Source organism: Nerophis ophidion, linkage group LG16, assembly GCF_033978795.1.
Source record: "Nerophis ophidion isolate RoL-2023_Sa linkage group LG16, RoL_Noph_v1.0, whole genome shotgun sequence".
NCBI classification, from domain to species: Eukaryota; Metazoa; Chordata; class Actinopteri; order Syngnathiformes; family Syngnathidae; genus Nerophis; species Nerophis ophidion.
The window spans coordinates 52,699,729-52,722,530 of NC_084626.1; the positions used below are offsets into that span (position 1 = coordinate 52,699,729).

At 40.8% G+C, this 22,802-nt stretch overlaps 1 protein-coding gene across 3 annotated transcripts in view; it reads left to right on the forward strand.

Annotated features, from left to right (window-relative positions):
• Window positions 1-22,802, forward strand: part of klhdc8a (kelch domain containing 8A) — a 179,820-nt gene that overhangs the window by 81,457 nt on the left and 75,561 nt on the right. The window contains exon 1 of one of the 3 annotated variants that reach the window (XM_061875510.1): window positions 21,347-21,636. The exons of 1 other annotated variant lie outside the window; for it this stretch is intronic. The gene's annotated coding sequence lies outside the window, so the exon portion shown is untranslated. Of the gene's footprint in view, window positions 1-21,346; window positions 21,637-22,802 lie in introns of those variants that run through there. One more of the 3 variants, XM_061875507.1, reaches the window with a different exon arrangement.

Below are 22,802 nucleotides of genomic sequence, written 5' to 3' on the forward strand. Positions count from 1 at the left end.
AGATAACAAGGCTCAGGTGGGCCATCTACGCACCTGTTGCTTATTCAGAGGCCGGTCCTGGCACACCTCAGTTCACTGCAGGCCCGCAGGCCACGCCCCCTCCACAGTTAGCTTCAGAATAACAATGTTATTACAAAGAATAAGAGACCTATTATACTCTGGAAATGTTGGTCTTACTTAAAAATGCACGCATTTATTTGTGTTCAGTGTTAAAAAAAATATTATATGGCTCTTAGGGAAATACATTTTAAAATATTTGGCCTTGTGGCTCTCTCAGACAAAAAGGTTCCCGACCCCTGGTGTAGGGAGTCAATATTTTTTATTCAATCTGATGTGGCTTTTTCGGCCTTAAGAAAATTGTATTGAACTTGATCAATTCCTGGAGGATTAAGTTGACTTCTATAGTCACCTTGCGTACTCACCTTGTCGTTATCAATTATGCCTGTAATGGGCGTATAATCAATGCGTCTCGGTAGAAGCGGCGGAACAAATGAACAGCTGCTATGGAGTTAATAGATCTCCGAAAACCAACAAAGCCTTTGCAGTCTTGAGATTGTGGTGAAAGAGTGAATTTATTGTTCGTTCTTTCTGGGACACAACAACGGCTTGGTGTAGCTTGTACTATGGCTGCGTACCCTTGTACTTCTTACAAACTTCAAAGGGTTTCTGGGACACAACAACGGCTTAGTGTAGCTTGTACTATGGCTGCGTACCCTTGTACTTCTTACAAACTTCAAAGGGTTTCTGGGACACAACAACGGCTTGGTGTAGCTTGTACTATGGCTGCGTACCCTTGTACTTCTTACAAACTTCAAAGGGTTTCTGGGACACAACAACGGCTTGGTGTAGGTTGTACTATGGCTGCGTACCCTTGTACTTCTTACAAACTTCAAAGGGTTTCTGGGACACAACAACGGCTTGGTGTAGCTTGTACTATGGCTGCGTACCCTTGTACTTCTTACAAACTTCAAAGGATTATTTTGAATATCAAAGCTCCTCCACCCACCTCATCCCAACTTCATAACAAATTACCATATAAAAGTCCTCCAGCACAAAACACTCCACCGAATTGCTCCAAACGAAGCAAAACGCATTTTCAAAAGCGTTGATGAGTGCGAGCCCAAGGTGATGTAACTATTGTGTTCCAGATGCAGCTGAAAGACACAAAATAGAGTTAGTATTTGAACAAAATGTTTGGGGATAACATTTGTAGAAAGTGGCATGAAAACATTCAGCACATATGGTCCTTAATAGGGTTCCTAAGGTCCCCTAATTTTTCTGAAGGTCTAATTATCCAGCTACGTCTACGGAGCCAAGCCACCTGGCAGAAACTGATAGTCTCGAATGGGGACTTCAGTGACGACTGAGTGCTCGGCACCAAAAGATGATATAATCTAAACCTGGGGTGGGCAATTAATTTTTACCCAAGCACAGCTGACAATATTTCAATGAAATTTAGCTCAAATTATTTTTGATATACCATAAAATAAACAATAATAATTGAATTTAACCTAACTTAACTTTATACAAAAGCAGATTGCTTTTGTTGGTTTTATTTTTAACACTTCCTGATGTATAATACAATGCAAAAATGTCAATTTCTGTCACTTTATCCTCCATCCTGTCACAACTTGGCTTGAACATGGATTGTTTCTTCGATGCAGATGAGGATCAACACGAGCGAGGCGTGGACGTGAGTACATAGTTGTTTATTTAAAACTATAATGAAAAATAAACAAACTAAGGGCGCTCACAAGGAGGTACAGACACTTGGCTATGAACAAACAAAAGACTAGCATAAATGCAAAACTACAAACATGAAACAAAAACACTTGCTCGATTGGCATGAATAATAATAAACTATAAACAAAACTAGCACAATGGCATAAATACAAAAACGTACACGGCATGGAACTATGGACAAGGACATGAAGGAGGTGCAGCATGGGTAGGGTGCGTGCACATGTGAGAAGATCCCAGAATGATGAACAGAAAGGAAATTACTTAAATACTGGCTGTGATAATCAGGAACAGGTGCGGGACTGAGGGCAGGTGGGAACTAATACGTTGGCATGGAAACAAACCAAACCAGGAAGTGCAAAACGTGACTGAATGTCCAAAATCAAAAACATAACATGATCCATAGGTGTGACACATCCTCTTTAAAAGTCCAACATTAATCCCCCGTCAGATTTGGACAAGCATCTGTTGTCACACCTGCCAGTTTGTACCATTTCAGTCATAACATGTCCAAACACGCATTTACCTCTGTGAACAAGTCATTACCTGTGGTTGTCTCTATAATTGACTGCGTGATTTGAAAGTCGGCAGTTATCCCACGTAAGACGATGAGCAGTTGGGCAGTGTCCAAACATCGCAGCTCTCATTCGAAGCAAGCTAAAAACAGTCGAAGTCGGCCGTTGTGTTCTTCAGCTGAAGCTCCGAGTTTCTAGGGATGGTCTCAACCCGCCTCGTTACGTGGGGTGAGTGACACGTTCTCAAATGCGCCCCTCTTCTTTGGTCATATCAACGAAACAGAGTCCAATAAGCACTCCTTAATAAGCTCTCTGTCAGAAAAAGCCTTACATTTTCTGGCGATTTTGTGAGAAATGACAACACTTGTCCTGACAGCTGCATCTCTGGAGGTGTGAAATTTGGCAAAAAAGTCCTTGTTGGGTTTACAGTTTTACTATCAATGCTTTAGCCTCCCTTGTGCGCTCTTCATCAGACAGATTCCGGTATTTTTCCTCCTGCTTCGTCGTGTTGTAGTGATTCAAATGTTATTCTTTAAACACAGCCAGTTTGTACCATTTCAGTCCTAACATGTCCAAACATGCATTTACCTCTGTGAACAAGTCATTACCTGTGGTTGTTTCTATAATTGACTGCATGGCTGCCAGCTACTCCGTGATTTGAAAGTCTGCAGTTATCCCACGTAAGACGATGAGCAGCTGGGCGGCGTCACGTACATCGCAGCTCTCATTCGAAACCAGCTAAAAACAGTGGAAGTCGGCCGTTGTGTTCTTCAGCTGAAGCTCTGAGTTTCCAGGGATGGTCTCAACCTGCCTCGTTACAGTGCGTCGGGTGAGTGACACGTTCTCAAATGCGCCCCTCTTCTTTGGTCATATCAACACAACAGAGTCCAATAAGCACTCCTTCATAAGCTCTCTGTCAGAAAAAGCCTTACATTTTCTGGCGATTTTGTGAGAAATGAGGACACTTGTCCTGACAGCTGCATCTCTGGAGGTGTGAAATTTGGCAAAAAGTCCTTGTTGGGTTTGCAGTTTTACTATCAATGCTTTAGCCTCCCTTGCGCGCTCTTCATCAGACAGATGCTGGTATTTTTCCTCCTGCTTCGTCGTGTAGTAGCGATTCAAATGTTATTCTTTAAACACAGCCAGCTTGTCCCATTTCAGTCCAAACACATTTACCTCTGTGAACAAGTCATTACCTGTGGTTGTTTCTATAATTGACTGCATGGCTTCCAGCTACTCCGTGATTTGAAAGTCTGCAGTTATCCCACGTAAGACGATGAGCAGTTGGGCGGCGTCACGTACATCGCAGCTCTCATTCGAAGCCAGCTAAAAACAGTGGAAGTCGGCCGTTGTGTTCTTCAGCTGAAGCTCCGAGTTTCCAGGGATGGTCTCAACCTGCCTCGTTACAGTGCGTGGGGTGAGTGACACGTTCTCAAATGCGCCCCTCTTCTTTGGTCATATCAACACAACAGAGTCCAATAAGCACTCCTTAATAAGCTCTCTGTCAGAAAAAGCTTTACATTTTCTGGCGATTTTGTGAGAAATGAGGACACTTGTCCTGACAGCTGCATCTCTGGAGGTGTGAAATTTGGCAAAAAGTCCTTGTTGGGTTTACAGTTTTACTATCAATGCTTTAGCTTCCCTTGCGCGCTCTTCATCAGACAGATGCTGGTATTTTCCCTCCTGCTTCGTCGTGTAGTAGCGATTCCAATGATATTCTTTAAAGGGGAACATTATCACAATTTCAAAAGGGTTAAAAACAATAAAAATCAGTTCCCAGTGGCTTGTTGTATTTTTTGAAGTTTTTTTCAAAATTTTACACCTCCCGGAATATCCCTAAAAAAAGCTTTAAAGTCCTTGATTTCCCCTATTTGCGATGCGACTGTCCATTTCCCTGTGACGTCATACAGTGCTGCCAATACAAACAACATGGCGGTTACCACAGCAAGATATAGCGACATTAGCTCGGATTCAGACTCGGATTTCAGCGGCTTAAGCGATTCAACAGATTACGCATGTATTGAAACAGATGGTCGGAGTATGGAGGCAGATAGCGAAAACGAAATTGAAGCTATTGAGCGAATAGCTATTGACGCTATTCGGCCATAGCGTGGGTGTACCTAATGAAGTGGCCCATAGCGTGGCTGCCTTATCAGCATCGCCGGTAAAATGTGTGGACCAAACGATCAGGACTTTCGCATCTTGTGACACTGGAGCAACTTAAATCCGTCGATTGGTAAGTGTTTGTTTCGCATTAAATGTGGGTATCTAGTTTCAAATGTACATACAGCTAGCGTAAATAGCATGTTAGCATCGATTAGCTGGCAGTCATGCCGTGACCAAATATGTCTGATTAGCACATAAGTCAACAACATCCACAAAACTCACCTTTGTGATTTGGTTGACTTAATGGTTGCAAATGCATCTGCAGGTTATCCATACATCTCTGTGCCATGTCTGTCTTAGCATCGCCGGTCAAATGTGGAGACACTCTGGTACATTCAATGGGGGTTTGGCGGGAGATTTCTTGCCAGTGGTGCAACTTGAATCCCTCCCTGTTAGTGTTGTTACACCCTCCGACAACACACCCACCAGGCATGATGTCTCCAAGGTTCCAAAAAAATAGTCGAAAAAACGGAAAATAACAGAGCTGAGACCCGGTGTTTGTAATGTGAAAATGAAAATGGTGGGTGTGTTACCTCGGTGACGTCACATTCTGACGTCATCGCTAAAAGACCGATAAACAGAAAGGCGTGTAATTTGCCAAAATTCACCCATTTAGAGTTCGGAAATCGGTCAAACAAATAGATGGTCTTTTTTCTGCACCATCAAGGTATATATTGACGCTTACATAGGTCTGCTGATAATGTTCCCCTTTAAACACAACAACCTGTTTACCACACATTAAACACACCACTTTACCTTTAATTTCTGTAAAGAAATACTTGGCAGTCCATGTCTTGTTGAAAACACGGCATTCTTCATCAACTTTTCTATTTCACCGTGAGCTGACATCTCGGGGGTAACCGGGCATCACTTGTCGCTGTGCACCTTCACTCACAGGTTACACACGGACATACGCCCATAAATAACACTTTTCAAAATAAAAGCACCACAGTTGTATTGCACGCAGGACATAGATGTTTTTTAATTTTTTTATTTTGTAATTTGTGATTGCCGCTGTTCGCTTTCACAAACAATCACGCGCGAGTATACGTCCACACGGAAGTAATACAAATAATGCTTTTCAAAACAAAAGCAGCACCGTTGTATTGCACACTCCATATACAGTAGATACTTTTTTAAATGTATTTTGTAATTTATAATTGGCCTCACGTGGGCCGGACAGGGAGGCAAAAAGGTCTGATCTACAAACCCCGTTTCCATATGAGTTGGGAAATTGTGTTAGATGTAAATATAAACAGAATACAATGATTTGCAAATCCTTTTCAAGCCATATTCAGTTGAATATGCTACAAAGACAACATATTTCATGTTCAAACTCATAAACATTATTTTTTTTTTTTGCAAATAATCATTAACTTGGGAAACGTGGCAATAAATACTGATAAAGTTGAGGAATGCTCATCAAACACTTATTTGGAACATCCCACAGGTGTGCAGGCTAATTGGGAACAGGTGGGTGCCATGATTGGCTATAAAAACAGCTTCCCAAAAAATGCTCAGTCTTTCACAAGAAAGGATGGGGCGAGGTACACCCCTTTGTCCACAACTGTGTGAGCAAATAGTCAAACAGTTTAAGAACAACCTTTCTCAAAGTGACATTGCAAGAAATTTAGGGATTTCAACATCTACGCTCCATAATATCATCAAAAGGTTCAGAGAATCTGGAGAAATCACTCCACGTAAGCAGCATGGCCGGAAACCAACATTGAATGACCGTGACCTTCGTGACCTGTATCAAAAAACGACATCAATCTCTAAAGGATATCACCACATCAATCAATGTTTATTTATATAGCCCCAAATCACAAATGTCTCAAAGGACTGCACAAATCATTACGACTACAACATCCTCGGAAGAACCCACAAAAGGGCAAGGAAAACTCACACCCAGTGGGCAGGGAGAATTCACATCCAGTGGGACGCCAGTGACAATGCTGACTATAAGAAACCTTGGAGAGGACCTCAGATGTGGGCAACCCCCCCCTCTAGGGGACCGAAAGCAATGGATGTGGAGCGGGTCTAACATGATACTGTGAAAGTTCAATCCATAGTGGCTCCAACTCCAAGGGAGAGTTCAGTTCAAGCGGATCCAAGACAGCAGCGAGAGTCCCGTCCACAGAAAACCATCACAAGTGGAGGCGGATCAGCAGTGTAGAGATGTCCCCAACCGATACACAGGCGAGCGGTCCATCCTGGGTCCCGATGAGCGGTCCATCCTGGGTCTCGACTCTGGACAGCCAGTACTTCATCCATGGTCATCGGGCCGGACCCCCTCCACAAGGGAGGGGGGGACATAGGAGAAAAAAGAAAAGAAGCGGCAGATCAACTGGTCTAAAAAGGAGATCTATTTAAAGGCTAGAGTATACAGATGAGTTTTAAGGTGAGACTTAAATGCTTCTACATGGGCTCAGGAACACTTCAGAAAACCACTGTCACTAAATACAGTTGGTCGCTACATCTGTAAGTGCAAGTTAAAGCTCTACTATGCAAAGCGAAAGCCACTTATCAACAACATCCAGAAACGCCGCCGCTTCTCTGGGCCGGAGATCATCTAAGATGGACTGATGCAAAGTGGGAAAGTGTTCTGTGGTCTTCAAATTGTTTTTGGAAATATTCGACATTGTGTCTTCCGGATCAAAGTGGAAGCCTTGTGAAGCATAAAATACGACAGCGGAGACCCCGGACTGTTGAAGGACTGAAGCTCTACATAAAACAAGAATGAGAAATAATTCCACTTTCAAAGCTTCAACATTTAGTTTCCTCAGTTCCCAAACGTTTATTGAGTGTTGTTAAAAGAAAAGGTGATGTAACACAGTGGTGAACATGCCCTTTCCCAACTACTTTGGCACGTGTTGCAGCCATGAAATTCTAAGTTAATTATTATTTGCAAAAAAAGAATAAAGTTTATGAGTTTGAACATGAAATATGTTGTCTTTGTAGCATATTCAACTGAATATGGCTTGAAAAGGATTTGCAAATCATTGTATTGTGTTTATATTTACATCTAACACAATTTCCCAAATTTGCTGTAGCTTTTTCATGATTATTGTTGTGTGAGGAACCTGTTTTTTAATGACATTCAACTAATTTAAGGCTGTTAAGTTAATGTTCTTTGTGGATATTTTTCTCGTTGATAAGACCCTGCAACCCTCCCTTTCGTGGATACTTTCATAACGGAGGCTCGGATGTTTCTATGAGCACATTCTGTATTTTGTATGACCAGCTGTCCTTGCCAGCCAACCTCATTCATCACTATTAAGCACTTACTGGCGGGAGATATGCGGCTCCAAAGTAACACTTCTCTACCTTGCCTTGAAAAAACCATATTGGATGAGGTGTGAGGCGCTGATGAGCAATGGCACAGCTGTGTGTTTGTGCCTCGGAGAAGGAGAATGATGACGCTGTAATCAGGCTAGGTCCCTGGAGGTCACACAGCAGTGCTGATGGCAAGTTACTATTCCCTTTCAGATCCAGAATTTCTAGGGCACAGTCGCTCTCTCTGGCTATAAACTGCAGAATGAACAGGACCCCACATCGGTTTAAGTTTGTTGGCCAAAATCCTCATATCCATAAGTCTATCTACAAACCCTGTTTCCATATGAGTTGGGAAATTGTGTTAGATGTAAATATAAACAGAATACAATGATTTGCAAATCCTTTTCAAGCCATATTCAGTTGAATATGCTACAAAGACAACATATTTTTTTTTGCCAATAATAATTAACTTAGAATTTCATGGCTGCAACACGTGCCAAAGTAGTTGGGAAAGGGCATGTTCACCACTGTGTTACATCACCTTTTCTTTTAACAACACTCAATAAACGTTTGGGAACTGAGGAAACTAATTGTTGAAGCTTTGAAAGTGGAATTCTTTCCCATTCTTGTTTTATGTAGAGCTTCAGTCCTTCAACAGTCCGGGGTCTCAGCTGTCTTATTTTACGCTTCATAATGCGCCACACATTTTCCATGGGAGACAGGTCTGGACTGCAGGCGGGCCAGGAAAGTACCCACACTCTTTTTTACAAAGCCACGCTGTTGTAACACTTGTCTTGCTGAAATAAGCAGGGGCGTCCATGATAACGTTGCTTGGATGACAACATATGTTGTTCCAAAACCTGTATGTACCTTTCAGCCTTAATGGTGCCTTCACAGATGTGTAAGTTACCCATGCCTTGGGCACTAATGCACCCCCATACCATCACACATGTGTAAGTTACCCATGCCTTGGGCACTAATACACCCCCATACCATCACACATGTGTAAGTTACCCATGTCTTGGGCACTAATACACCCCCATACCATCACACATGTGTAAGTTACCCATGTCTTGGGCACTAATACACCCCCATACCATCACACATGTGTAAGTTACCCATGTCTTGTTCACTAATACACCCCCATACCATCACACATGTGTAAGTTACCCATGCCTTGGGCACTAATACACCCCCATACCATCACACATGTGTAAGTTACCCATGCCTTGGGCACTAATACACCCCCATACCATCACACATGTGTAAGTTACCCATGTCTTGGGCACTAATACACCCCCATACCATCACACATGTGTAAGTTACCCATGTCTTGGGCACTAATACACCCCCATACCATCACACATGTGTAAGTTACCCATGTCTTGGGCACTAATACACCCCCATACCATCACACATGTGTAAGTTACCCATGTCTTGGGCACTAATACACCCCCATACCATCACACATGTGTAAGTTACCCATGTCTTGGGCACTAATACACCCCCATACCATCACACATGTGTAAGTTACCCATGTCTTGGGCACTAATACACCCCCATACCATCACACATGTGTAAGTTACCCATGTCTTGGGCACTAATACACCCCCATACCATCACACATGTGTAAGTTACCCATGCCTTGGGCACTAATACACCCCCATACCATCACACATGCTGGCTTTTCAACTTTGCGCCTATAACAATCCGAATGGTTCTTTTCCTCTTTGGTCCGTAAAACACAACGTCCACAGTTTCCAAAAACAATTTGAAATGTGGACTCGTCAGACGACAGAACACTTTTCCACTTTGCATCAGTCCATCTTAGATGGGATCGGGCCCAGCGAAGCCGCCACTGTTTCCGGGTGTTGTTGATAAATAGCTTTCGCTTTGCATGGTAGAGTTTTAACTTGCACTTACATATTTAGCGACAAAATATAATTACTGACAGTGGTTTTCTGAAGTGTTCCTGAGCCCAAGTGATGATGTCCTTTACACACTGATGTCGGTTTTTGATGCAGTACCGCAAGAGGGATCAAAGGTCCATCATACCATCGCCGACGTGCACCTATTTCTCCAGATTCTCTAAACCTTTTGATGATATTACAGACCGTAGATGGTGATATCCTAAATTCCAGATGAGCTCGGCTGAGCATTTTATGGAAGCTGCTTCTATACCCAATCAAGGCACTCACCTGTTCCCAATCAGCCTGCACACCAGTGGGATGTTCCATATAAGTGTTTGATGAGCATTGCTCCACACTCTCAGTCTTTTTTGCCACTTGTGCCAGCTTTTTTGAAACATGTTGCAGACATCAATTTCCAAATGAGCTAATATTTGCAGAAAAGTTTTCCAGTTCGAACGTTAAGTATCTTGTCTCTGCAGTCTATAGAAGTGACTAAAGCAGGGGTCGGGAACCTTTTGGGCTGAGAGAGCCATGAATGCCAAATATTTAAAAATGTATTTCCGAGAGAACCGTATAGTAATAATTTTTAACACTGAATACAAATAAATGTGTGCATTTTTAAGTAAGACCAACATTTTAGGAATACAATAAGTATCTTCTTCTTTTTAATAACATTGTTATTCTGAAGCTAATGAATAAAATAGTTCTTAGCATTAATGCGACTTCTTGAACAGGAACGGTAGAAAACGGATGGATTTAAAATGCATGAGAATGTTTTATATTTTGAACCTTATTTTTAACACTAAGTAATTATTCATTACTTATCGCTGTGTTTTTCAACCACTGTGCCGCGGCCGTGAGATACAGTCTGGTGTGTCGTTGGAGAGATTATGTAATTTCACCTAATTGGGTTGATAATATTTTTTTGCAAACCTGTAACTATAATTCAAAAATGTGCTGTTATTGAGTGTCTGTGCTGTCTAGAGCTCGGCAGGGTAAGCATGTAATACTCTTCCATATCAGTAGGGGGCAGCAGGTAGCTAATTGCTTTTGTAGATGTCGGGAACATGGTATGTCGTGATCACAATATGCATGCAGGTAAAAAGATATCCAACACTTAAAATAAAATTAAACAAAAGGCGAGTGCCGCTAAGAAAAGGCATTGAAGCAAAACAAAACTAAACTGAACTGGCTGCAAAGTAAACAAAAACAGAATGCTGGACTACAGCAAAGACTTACAGTGTGTGGAGCAGACGGCGTCCACAAAGTACATCCGTACATGGCGTGACAATCAAGGAGTGCGTCCGCACAACTTAAATAGTCTTGATTGTAAAAACAAAAGCAGGTGCGATGAATAGCATTCAAAGAGGACATGAAAATACCAACAAAAGAAGAAAAGCCACCAAAATAGAAGCGCAAGTCACACAGGAAAACACCGAAAAAACTCAAAATAAGTTACGGCTTGACAGTACACCTACATAGAGACAAGACCTATTGCGAGAACAATTTTTATTTGTCAATATCGGCTACTGAGTTTAATTTTTTTTATGTTTTCTGCTGGTGGTGCGCCTCGGAATTTTTTCAATGGCTCAAAAAAGGTTGAAAAACACTGACTTATCGTGTTAAGCAATGTCAGCTAAGATTTATCTGAGAGCCAGATGCAGTCATCAAAAGCGCCACATCTGGCTCTAGAGCCATAGGTTCCCTACCCCTGGACTATAGGTTGTAAAAGATTTGCAAATAATTGAATTCTGTTTTTATTTATGCATTACACAACGTGCCAACTTCACCGGTTTTCAGGTTTGTATTTATCCAGGAAAAGGGCATAAAGAAAAAAACATATAGCGCAGAGATGTCCCCAGCCGATACACAGGCAAGCAGTACATGGCCACCGGATCGGACCGGACCCCCTCCACAAGGGAGAGTGGGACATAGAGGAAAAATAAAAGAAACGGCAGATCAACTGGTCTAAAAATGGAGTCTATTAAAAGGCTAGAGTATACAAATGAGTTTTAATGCTCCCTGTGCACTTAAGATGTGACTTTAAGGTTTTACTACTTACGTATAGTGAAGTGAAGTGAATTATATTTATATAGCGCTTTTCTCTAGAGACTCAAAGCGCTTTACATAGTGAAACCCAATATCTGAGTTACATTTAAACCAGTGTGGGTGGCACTGGGAGCAGGTGGGTAAAGTGTCTTGCCCAAGGACACAACGGCAGTGACTAGGATGGCTGAAGCGGGAATTGAACCTGCAACCCTCAAGTTGCTGGCACAGCCGCTCTACCAACTGAGCTATGCCGCCCTGGTATACTACACGGTCTAGCTCCATCCTATCTTGCCGATTGTATTGTACCATATGTCCCGGCAAGAAATCTGCGTTCAAAGGACTCCGGCTTATTAGTGATTCCCAAAGCCCAAAAAAAGTCTGCGGGCTATAGAGTTTTTTCATTTCGGGCTCCAGTACTCTGGAATGCCCTCCCGGTAAAAGTTCGAGATGCTACCTCAGTAGAAGCATTTAAGTCTCACCTTAAAACTCATTTGTATACTCTAGCCTTTAAATAGACTCCCTTTTTAGACCAGTTGATCTGCCGTTTCTTTTCTTTTTCTCCTATGTCCCACTCTCCCTTGTGGAGGGGGTCCGGTCCGATCCGGTGGCCATGTACTGCTTGCCTGTGTATCGGCTGGGGACATATCTGCGCTGCTGATCCGCCTCCGCTTGGGATGGTTTCCTGCTGGCTCCGCTGTGAATGGGACTCTCGCTGCTGTGTTGGATCCGCTTTGGACGGGACTCTCGCTGCTGTGTTGGATCCATTATGGATTGAACTTTCACAGTATCATGTTAGACCCGCTCGACATCCATTGCTTTCCTCCTCTCCAAGGTTCTCATAGTCATCATTGTCACCGACGTCCCACTGGGTGTGAGTTTTCCTTGCCCTTATGTGGGCCTACCGAGGATGTGGTAGTGGTTTGTGCAGCCCTTTGAGACACTAGTGATTTAGGGCTATATAAGTAAACATTGATTGATTGATTGATATTTTTTTAGCAACGTTGACGTTACATTTAGTCAATATTTACATGACCGAGATGTTAAAGTGTGACGTTAATCGGCCGTCGTCCCTCATTTAACAGCAAATATCCCCGCTGCAGATTGCTCTGAACAGTTCACAAATGCTCTTAACGTGCAAATTAATGTTTAGGACGGACAAAAAACTTGTCGAGCGTAAAAAATACACAAATAATATCTGCAACTTTTTGATAACAGCGAAGGCAGCACACAATAAAACATCCTTTGCTGGTGTTTTCTTTCTATATGTATTAATATTATTAGATATGATTAATTGTCCAGGGTGTACACCGCCTTCCGCTCGGATGCAAACCTGTAACCCCCCCCAACCGCGACCGCAAAAGGGACAATCGGTAGAAAATGGATGGATGGATAATGAATTAAAACAGGACAGCAATTTGACACTGAGTATGTGTTTTTGCTGCTATTAGTGTCTGCTTTTAAGTGTATGTGGTTTAAAATAAGTAAAACATCAATATAATATTTGTTTGCCAATTTTTGTTGAAACCCTGTGCTTTCTGAGGTTCAGGTTACAAGGAAAATCTGCTTTGAATTCAGGCAATTACAAAACAAGCCTGCGAAATCCTGGAGGGACTAATTAGAAAGCCCACAGATAAAGCAACTTTGACTTATTTTCCACTTGTTGTTCCGCTTTTTCACTTGCGAAAAATGTCCCGCTCATTGGAATATTTCTCCCATGATGTTGCAAAACAAGTCCCGCTTTTGGGATCTTGAGGTGGGATTACAGAAACCCTTTACTAACGGGTTGCTGAAGCAAAAACAACCAACCTTCCAGTCGGCCCAAATTGCTGCTGCACAAGTTATAACCAGAACCAGGAGAAGAGATCACACACTAATGCTTGAGCTTCACTCCACTGGCTTGCTTTGAAATTTTAAATTGATTCTTTTTCCCCCAAGTCCTCTTTGCCGCTGTACCTGAAAGAGCCGTCAAATTAGTAGAACTCTGAGCTCCCAGATCTTACATGTAGAGTTACTTCAAAGACTTCAAAGATTGTGTATTCTCAATGATTCTATACATCAATCAATCAATGTTTATTTATATAGCCCTAAATCACTAGTGTCTCAAAGGGCTGCACAAACCACAACACAAACCACTACGACATCCTCGGTAGGCCCTGAAACCGGATTGAAAGGTTTCACATAGATTGTTAGACGCTAAGTGTTCATTTAACTGCTCCGCAACAATTTTTTCAAGGATTTTTGAAATAAAGGGAAGGTGAGACACCGGTCGGTAGTTTACAGTGAGGTCAGGATCGAGGTTAGGTCTTTTAAGAAGAGGATGAATAACCGCTTTTTTGAATGCTAGGGGAAAAGTGCCCGAGGAAAGTGACAAGTTTATAATATTTCGCACTGATGGACCTAATAATACAAAGAGCTCCTTGATCAGTTTCCCAGGAAGTGGGTCAAGTAAACATGTTCTTTGTTTTATTCCATTTACACGTTGTAACAATTCCTCTAATGTTATTTCCTCAAAACGAGAGCGTTCAAATAATTTTTAATAGTAAAATGGAAGATAGAGCCCCAAGTTATCAGGGTCCTCTTGTCACACCCTCCAGTCAAGAGTAGTGCTGGTAAAATTACATACATTTCAATTAAAAAAGAAATCGCTCAATAAATAAACGTAATAAATGTAATTAATTACAATTAAGCAGTGGTGTTCCGTCAGGGCCAGCAAGGCCTTAACCCTTAACCTAAATCATGGTCATTAATTAATAAAAGTTCATTTTAAAGATGAATAACATTATTCATCGTACTCTCTTCATGTCATTTTAGGCTCTAGTGTTGCTTTGTTAAGGTTTCATCCAATCAGAATTCAGCTAGCTTGTTGCCAGCGTTGTATGAATTCTGCCGGAGGTCTTCTGAGCCAACATTATCAATCAATCAATCAATCAATGTTTATTTATATAGCCCCAAATCACAAATGTCTCAAAGGACTGCACAAACCATTACGACTACAACATCCTCGGAAGAACCCACAAAAGGGCAAGGAAAACTCACACCCAGTGGGCAGGGAGAATTCACATCCAGTGGGACGCCAGCGACAATGCTGACTATGAGAAACCTTGGAGAGGACCTCAGATGTGGGCAACCCCCCCCCCCCTCTAGGGGACCGAAAGCAATGGATGTCGAGCGGGTCTAACATGATACTGTGAAAGTTCAATCCATAGTGGCTCCAAGACAGCAGTGAGAGTCCCGTCCACAGGAAACCATCTCATTAGCAGCGGCGGTGCAGTTCAACCGACGGAGGAGATTCAGTTGACAGTTGCGATAGTCCATCAGATAACAATTTGTTGATGGTAGCTTTACGTTGAACGTGACTGTGATTGGGATTTACAAAAGCAGGAAGTGGCATCAGAGCCATACCCGGCCAGCGGAGAAATAAGCGGTACTCTCTTTTTTTAACCAACAAAGAAGCAGAGTAAATAATAATAATAATAATAATATATTTTATTTGTAAAAACACTTTACCTTGAGTAAACAACCTCAAAGTGCTACAGTATATTAATGGAATAAAAATAAAAAGATAATGACAATAAATAAATAAATAAATAAAATAAAATAAAATAAAAAAATTGTCATGTCTAGGTGATCATGTTTTGTTTTAGTCATGTTCTGTTTGTTTTTTGGCCACTCAGTCCCTGTTTTTTCTCACCATGACTACCCATTAGTTTTCACCTGTCCGCATGTCTCACACCACAGTATTATTTAAGCCTGTCCGTTTCTGTTCTTCGTCCTGGCAACATCACCTCCTTCACACCCTCCATCACCTGCTACGCACCTTGTAATGATCCATGTCTCGTTCTTGTTCCGTTCCGAGTAAGTTTACTCGTTATTTACGCCACAGTGCAAGTTTTTGTTTTATGTTCATAGTTTTGCCTCAGTGCGAGTTTTGTTCTCACAGCCAAGTTTTTGTACCGCCATCGTGCGCGCCTTTTGTTTGCCTTTTTTTGTACAGTTATAGTGTTAAAACAAAAGATGTCTTTACCTTCATGCCATCTCCGGTCCATGTTCACTTGCATCTTGGGAAAAAAAACACCTCATAGTCCAAGTATTGACAAAACTAGAACAGGGGAGCATGGCGTAGTGGGTACAGTGGCCGTGTCAGAAACCTGAGGGTTGCAGGTTTGCTTCCCACCTATTGACATCCAAATCGCTGCCGTTGTGTCCTTGGGCAGGACACTTCACCCTTTGCCCCCGGTGCCGCTCACACTGGTGAATGAATGATGAATGAATGATTGGTGGTGGTCGGAGGGGCCGTAGGCGCAAACTAGCAGCCACGCTTCCGTCAGTCTACCCCAGGGCAGCTTGTGGCTACAGATGAAGCTTACCACCACCATCGTGTGAATGAATTATGGGTTCCCACTTCTCTGTGAGCGCTTTGAGTATCTAACAATAGAAATGCGTGATATAAATCTAATCCATTATTATTATTATTATTATTAATAGCTAAAACTAGTATGCATACAATTAAATAAAAAGCTTTTTGAAAAAGAAGGGTTTTTAAGCCTTTTTTAAAAGCCTCCACAGTCTGTGGTGCCCTCAGGTGGTCAGGGAGAGCGTTCCACAGAGTCTCCCATTGTTCGTAGCTTTGTCCCCGGAGGTTGCAGAGGTTAGCCTGTCCGGAGCGGAGTTGTCGTGTGGAGAATTTGGGGGTGAGTAGTTCTATGAAGTAGAGGGGGGCATTTCCATGGAGGCACTGGTGGTTTAGTAGGGAGACATTGTATTCAATCCTGAGTGGAACAGGAAGCCAGTGAAGGGATTTGAGAATTGGTGTGATATGGTCATATTTCCGCACTCTCATCAGGATCCTAGCAGCACTATTACGTTCAAATAAAATGTTGATAAGATCAATCAATCAATCAATCAATCGTTTATTTATATAGCCCCAAATCACAAATGTCTCAAAGGACTGCACAAATCATTACGACTACAACATCCTCGGAAGAACCCACAAAAGGGCAAGGAAAACTCACACCCAGTGGGCAGGGAGAATTCACATCCAGTGGGACGCCAGTGACAATGCTGACTATGAGAAACCTTGGAGAGGACCTCAGATGTGGGCAACCCCCCCCTCTAGGGGACCGAAAGCAATGGATGTGGAGCGGGTCTAACATGATACTGTGAAAGTTCAATCCATAGTGGCTCCAACTCCAAGGGAGAGTTCAGTTCAAGCGGATCCAAGACAGCAGCGAGATTCCCGTCCACAGAAAACCATCACAAGCGGAGGCGGATCAGCAGCGTAGAGATGTCCCCAACCGATACACAGGCGAGCGGTCCATCCTGGGTCTCGACTCTGGACAGCCAGTACTTCATCCATGGTCATCGGGGGGGACATAAGAGAAAAAAGAAAAGAAGCGGCAGATCAACTGGTCTAAAAAGGAGGTCTATTTAAAGGCTAGAGTATACGGTTGAGTTTTAAGGTGAGACTTAAATGCTTCTACTGAGGTAGCATCTCGAACTGTTACCGGGAGGGCATTCCAGAGTACTGGAGCCCGAACGGAAAACGCTCTATAGCCCGCAGACTTTTTTTGGGCTTTGGGAATCACTAATAAGCCGGAGTCTTTTGAAGGCAGATTTCTTGCCGGGACATATGGTACAATACAATCGGCAAGATAGGATGGAGCTAGACCGTGTAGTATTTTATACGTAAGTAGTAAAACCTTAAAGTCACATCTTAAGTGCACAGGAAGCCAGTGCAGGTGAGCCAGTATAGGTATATATGTATGTATATATGTATATAAAGGTATATACAGTATAGGTATATATGTATATAAAGGTATATACAGTATAGGTATATATGTATGTATATAAAGGTATATACAGTATAGGTATATATGTATGTATATATGTATATAAAGGTATATACAGTATAGGTATATATGTATGTATATATGTATATAAAGGTATATACAGTATAGGTATATATGTATATAAAGGTATATACAGTATAGGTATATATGTATGTATATAAAGGTATATACAGTATAGGTATATATGTATGTATATATGTATATAAAGGTATATACAGTACAGGCGTAATATGATCAAACTTTTTTGTTCTTGTCAAAAGTGGCAGATATATATATATTTGCATGGCCATTTTCAAGAAGGATATTTAAAGAGAAGACTGGATCTTGTGAGATGAGGTGGGCCGACCCGGAAACGAGTTAGGCCGTCCTGGCGGTGAAATAGTTTGCTTGCCACTTCCAATCGAATCAACCAATCAATTTGATGCTTATACGACATCAAATGGCCGTTACAAATTGAGAGTTCAAATATTTTATTTCACATTCCATATGTTTCTTAATATCATTTTTGATTTGACAGTAACACGTCCCATGTGAGTTTATCGATTTTTAAATGTGCCAAAAAATAGCCCGTTTTGTACACTAGTGACAAATTGAGGTGATTCAATGCCCAGTAGCATTGAAGTCGGACAAAGTAAAACATGGCTGAAGGCCAAGCTGGGAAATGCACGGCCAGCCACTGCAATTTGGGGGAAGTAAGTCAGGCTGGGTGGTATTGATGTGCATGTGCGTGGTATAAATATCCATGACTTTGATTGCGTCCATTTAAAAGGCGGTGGACTTGGCTGTGATGGCTCAGGGTCAATAGTTGGACTGCCTTAAGTTGTAGTAATTAAAGACATGGAAAGTACTTCATTATTCCGAACATGACCCTCTTGGGAATATCTTTTTTTTAGCCAAGTTCCCACTAACAAAAGACAATCATTTTTGGTTGATAAAGGCATACTTGCCAACCCTCCCGGATTTTCCGGGAGACTCCCGAAATTCAGCGCCTCTCCCGAAAACCTCCCGGGACAAATTTTATCATGAAAATCTCCCGAAATTCAGGCGATGCAGGAGACCACGCCCCCTCCAGCTCCATGCGGACCTGAGTGAGGACAGCCTGTATTCACGTCCGCTTTCCCACAATATAAACAGAGTGCCTGCCCAATGACGTTATAACTGTAGAATGATCGAGGGCGAGTTCTTGGTTTCTTTTGTGGGTTTATTGTTGGGCAGTTTCATTAACGTCCTCCCAGCGCGGCAACAACACACAACAACAGCAGTCACGTTTTCGTCTGCCGTAAATAGCAATGTTGTGACACTCTTAAACAGGACAATACTGCCATCTAATGTACATGAATATGTGACAATAAAATCTACGGCTTTTAGAGAGTGCAATGCCCAACTGCGCACACAACAAGGAGACAAAGCAGAAAAACAAGGTAGATACAGCTGCGGCGACGCCTACGACGAGTAAGATGAAGAAATATGCTTGTAAGTTTCAAGCAGCAGCTGAGATTGAACCTGGACAGCCTCTGGGAAGAAGTAGTGGACCCCCAAGTGCTTGGCTGTGAAGATTTTCCTCAGGAAGCAAAGATTGACCGGTTTTGGACCATGCTGGGAAGAGATGGAAGGTTCCAGACTCTTGTGCATTTGATGAAAGCACTTTTGTGCATGCCACACAGCAATGCATCATCAGAGAGGGTGTTCAGCATGGTTAGAAAAATAGTGACAGAGAATAGAACAAGGATGGACAATTCAACCCTTAACTCAACAATGAGTAGATGAGTGTGATGTGTGTGTATATGTGTAAATAAATGAACACTGAAATTCAAGTATTTCTCTTATATATATATATATATACATATATATATATATACACACATACTCCTGCCCTCTTAACCATGCCCCCGCCCCAACCACACCCCCCGACCACGCCACATCAATCATGTATCAATGCAGATTAACACAATGACAATTGTTTTGATTATAATGTGATTGCAATACTTGAATGATGATGAATGAATGTGTTGTGGCAGTTGTAGATGTCATCAATGCGTCTGTTTGAGGAAACATTGCTTTTCCAAAAAGGTCTTTGATAGTTAACTGACAACATATGAATGCTGAACAGGAAATACTTAAAGTTGAATGTTTGTCTTTTAAAACACTGAGACAAAGTATAAGTTATTTGTGTTCTTCATGGCGTTTTTGAAACTACACCAATTTTTTTCCTCAGAATTTTCAAATAGCTTGAAGTGTTTTGCTGAGACGATTAGTGTGATCAGTATGTACATTTTATGACTGCGCTTGTTCTATTTTTTAATTATTATGCCACAATTTTATTAGTCCGGCCCACGTCGGAATAGATTTTCCTCCATGCGGCCCCTGAGCTAAAATTAGTTTGACACCTCCTCTCCTAAATGATTTTTAAAAAGGTTTGTGTGTTAAAGGAATAATATTTGTGATTAATGATTAATTCTATCGCTTGGGCCTCGGTTTCATAATATTTGATAAGGTTGTTGTTGTGTGTATATAATATGTGTGTGTGTGTGTATATATATATATATATATATATATATATATATATATATATATATGTATATATATTTATGTATATATATATGTATGTATATATATTTATGTATATATATATGTATGTATATATATTTATGTATATATATATGTATGTATATATATTTATGCATATATATATGTATATATATATATATATTTATGTATATGTATGTATGTATATATATTTATGTATATATATATATATATATTTATGTATATGTATGTATGTATACATATTTATGTATATATATATATATTTATGTATATATATTTATGTATATATATGTATGTATATATATTTATGTATATATATATGTATATATATTTATGTATATATATATATATTTATGTATATATATTTATGTGCATATCTATATTTATGTATATATACATGTGTATATGTTTGTATATATATTTATGTATATATATGTGCATATATATGTATTAATATATATTTGTATGTATATATATGTGCATAAATATATATGTCTATATATGTAAACATAAATGTATCTGTCTATATATATGTATGTATATATATATGTGTGTCTACATAAATGTGTATACATGTATTTTTGTGTCTATATATGTATGTGTATATATATGTGTGTATATGTCGATATATAAATGTGTGTTTATATGTATATGTATGTACATATATATATATATATATATATATATATATATATATATATATATATACATGTCTATATGTATCTACATGTATATATGTATCTACATGTATATATATGTATATGTATATATATATATAAATATATATATGTATATATATATAAATATCTGTGTTGGCCCTGCGATGAGGTGGCGACTTGTCCAGGGTGTACACACACATATATATATATATATATATATATATATATATATATATATATATATATATATATATATATATATATATATATATATAGGGTAAGATGACTAATTCAGCCCCTCTGTAGTGAAAAATGTTGGGACCCCAGGCCAAATAGGTTAAAAATCCCTTCTTAAATGATATTCAATTATCTTGACAACATTCAAGTATCAGTATCTTTGATAACATTACTGACCCAGTATTTACTTGGTATCGGATCGACACCTAGACTCGCAGTATCGCACACACTTAATTTCACTTTTTGCGTAAATAGATTCGTAGAATAATTATTTTAAATATTGCATTCATTTTTAATGGTGTAATTCACCGACACTTTCAACACAACGAGGTTAAGATTGAAAATAAAAATGATTTTAAAAAAAACACAAAACAAGCACGTAGTCCTTTACAAAAAACAAAACAAAAAAACGTTCCTAACAGAAAATGGTCACCATTCTGTCCATAAAAGGCATGAATTTCAACCTGCGCCGAGATAAATACTTCATCTCTGACCCACTTAATGGCGATATTTTAGGCGGAGCTCTGACTTGTCTCGAGCCGCTCCACCGCCGGAGCCATTAGAGCGGCGTCTCCTTCCGTCTCCCTGCGGCAGAAGCAGCCTCCTCTCCGGCCGCCTCCATCGACCTCCATCGGGGAAGAAGAAGACGCCGGAGGAAGCCGAGCGAGGGCGGACGTTGACGGCCAGCGTGAGTAAAACCTTCTGGCAGGAAACACCGACGTGCTGTTTGTTACCATTAGCACACTATTCCGTTTCTTTGAACATAGTTACCTTCCTACAGCGCTGGTTTAAAAAAAAAAAGAGAAACATCGAGAAAGTTAATGTGTGAACTTCACCCACTTGATTATTATAGTTGCTGTGGGATTTCAATATGTCACACGGGGCTCTCACTGTCAGTCTTCTCATTTCTTGTAATGCACATGTTCTTTTTGGGCGGAATCCATCCTATTTGGGTCCCACATCAACCTTCTTAAAGTCAGTGACTTGACTATAAAAGTGGGTGACATTGTTATCACCAGGAAAGATGAGATCACCAACCTAGCTTCCATTCTAGAGGCTAATCTTTCCTGTGATAAAATGCCAACCAAGGTAATCAAAAATGGTCAACCAAAGAACGAGATTCCTCTACAGAATCTCCTCTCTGGTCAACAAAAGCACCTTGACTATTCTAGCGGGAACTCTCATTCAACCCTTCTTCGATTACGCTTGCACCTCCTGGTACCCCAGCACCTCCAAAACCCTCAAATCTAGACTACAAACATCCCAGAACAAGCTAGTCCGGTTACTTTTAGACCTCCACCCAAAATCACACCTCACTCCAACCCACTTCTCCAAAGTGGGCTGGCTCAAGGTGGAGGACAGAGTAAAACAACTTGCACTGAGCCTGGTCTATAAAATCCGCTCCTGATACCGAAGTCAAACTACTTCCTTAACGTAAATGACCGCCATAACCACAACACCAGGGGGAGCTCCACAAACCACATTAAACCCAGATTCCGATCTAACAAAGGTCTTAACTCATTCTCTTTCTATGCCACATCAATGTGGAATGCACTCCCAACAGGTGTAAAAGTAAGTGCATCTCTATATTCCTTCAAAAGCGCTCTAAAACAACACCTCCAGGCAACTTCAACACTTTACTAATACCCTGCTCCATTCACATCCCATCTCCCCGGATTATAAACAACTCAATCAATCAATCAATCAATGTTTATTTATATAGCCCCAAATCACAAATGTCTCAAAGGACTGCACAAATCATTACGACTACAACATCCTCGGAAGAACCCACAAAAGGGCAAGGAAAACTCACACCCAGTGGGCAGGGAGAATTCACATCCAGTGGGACGCCAG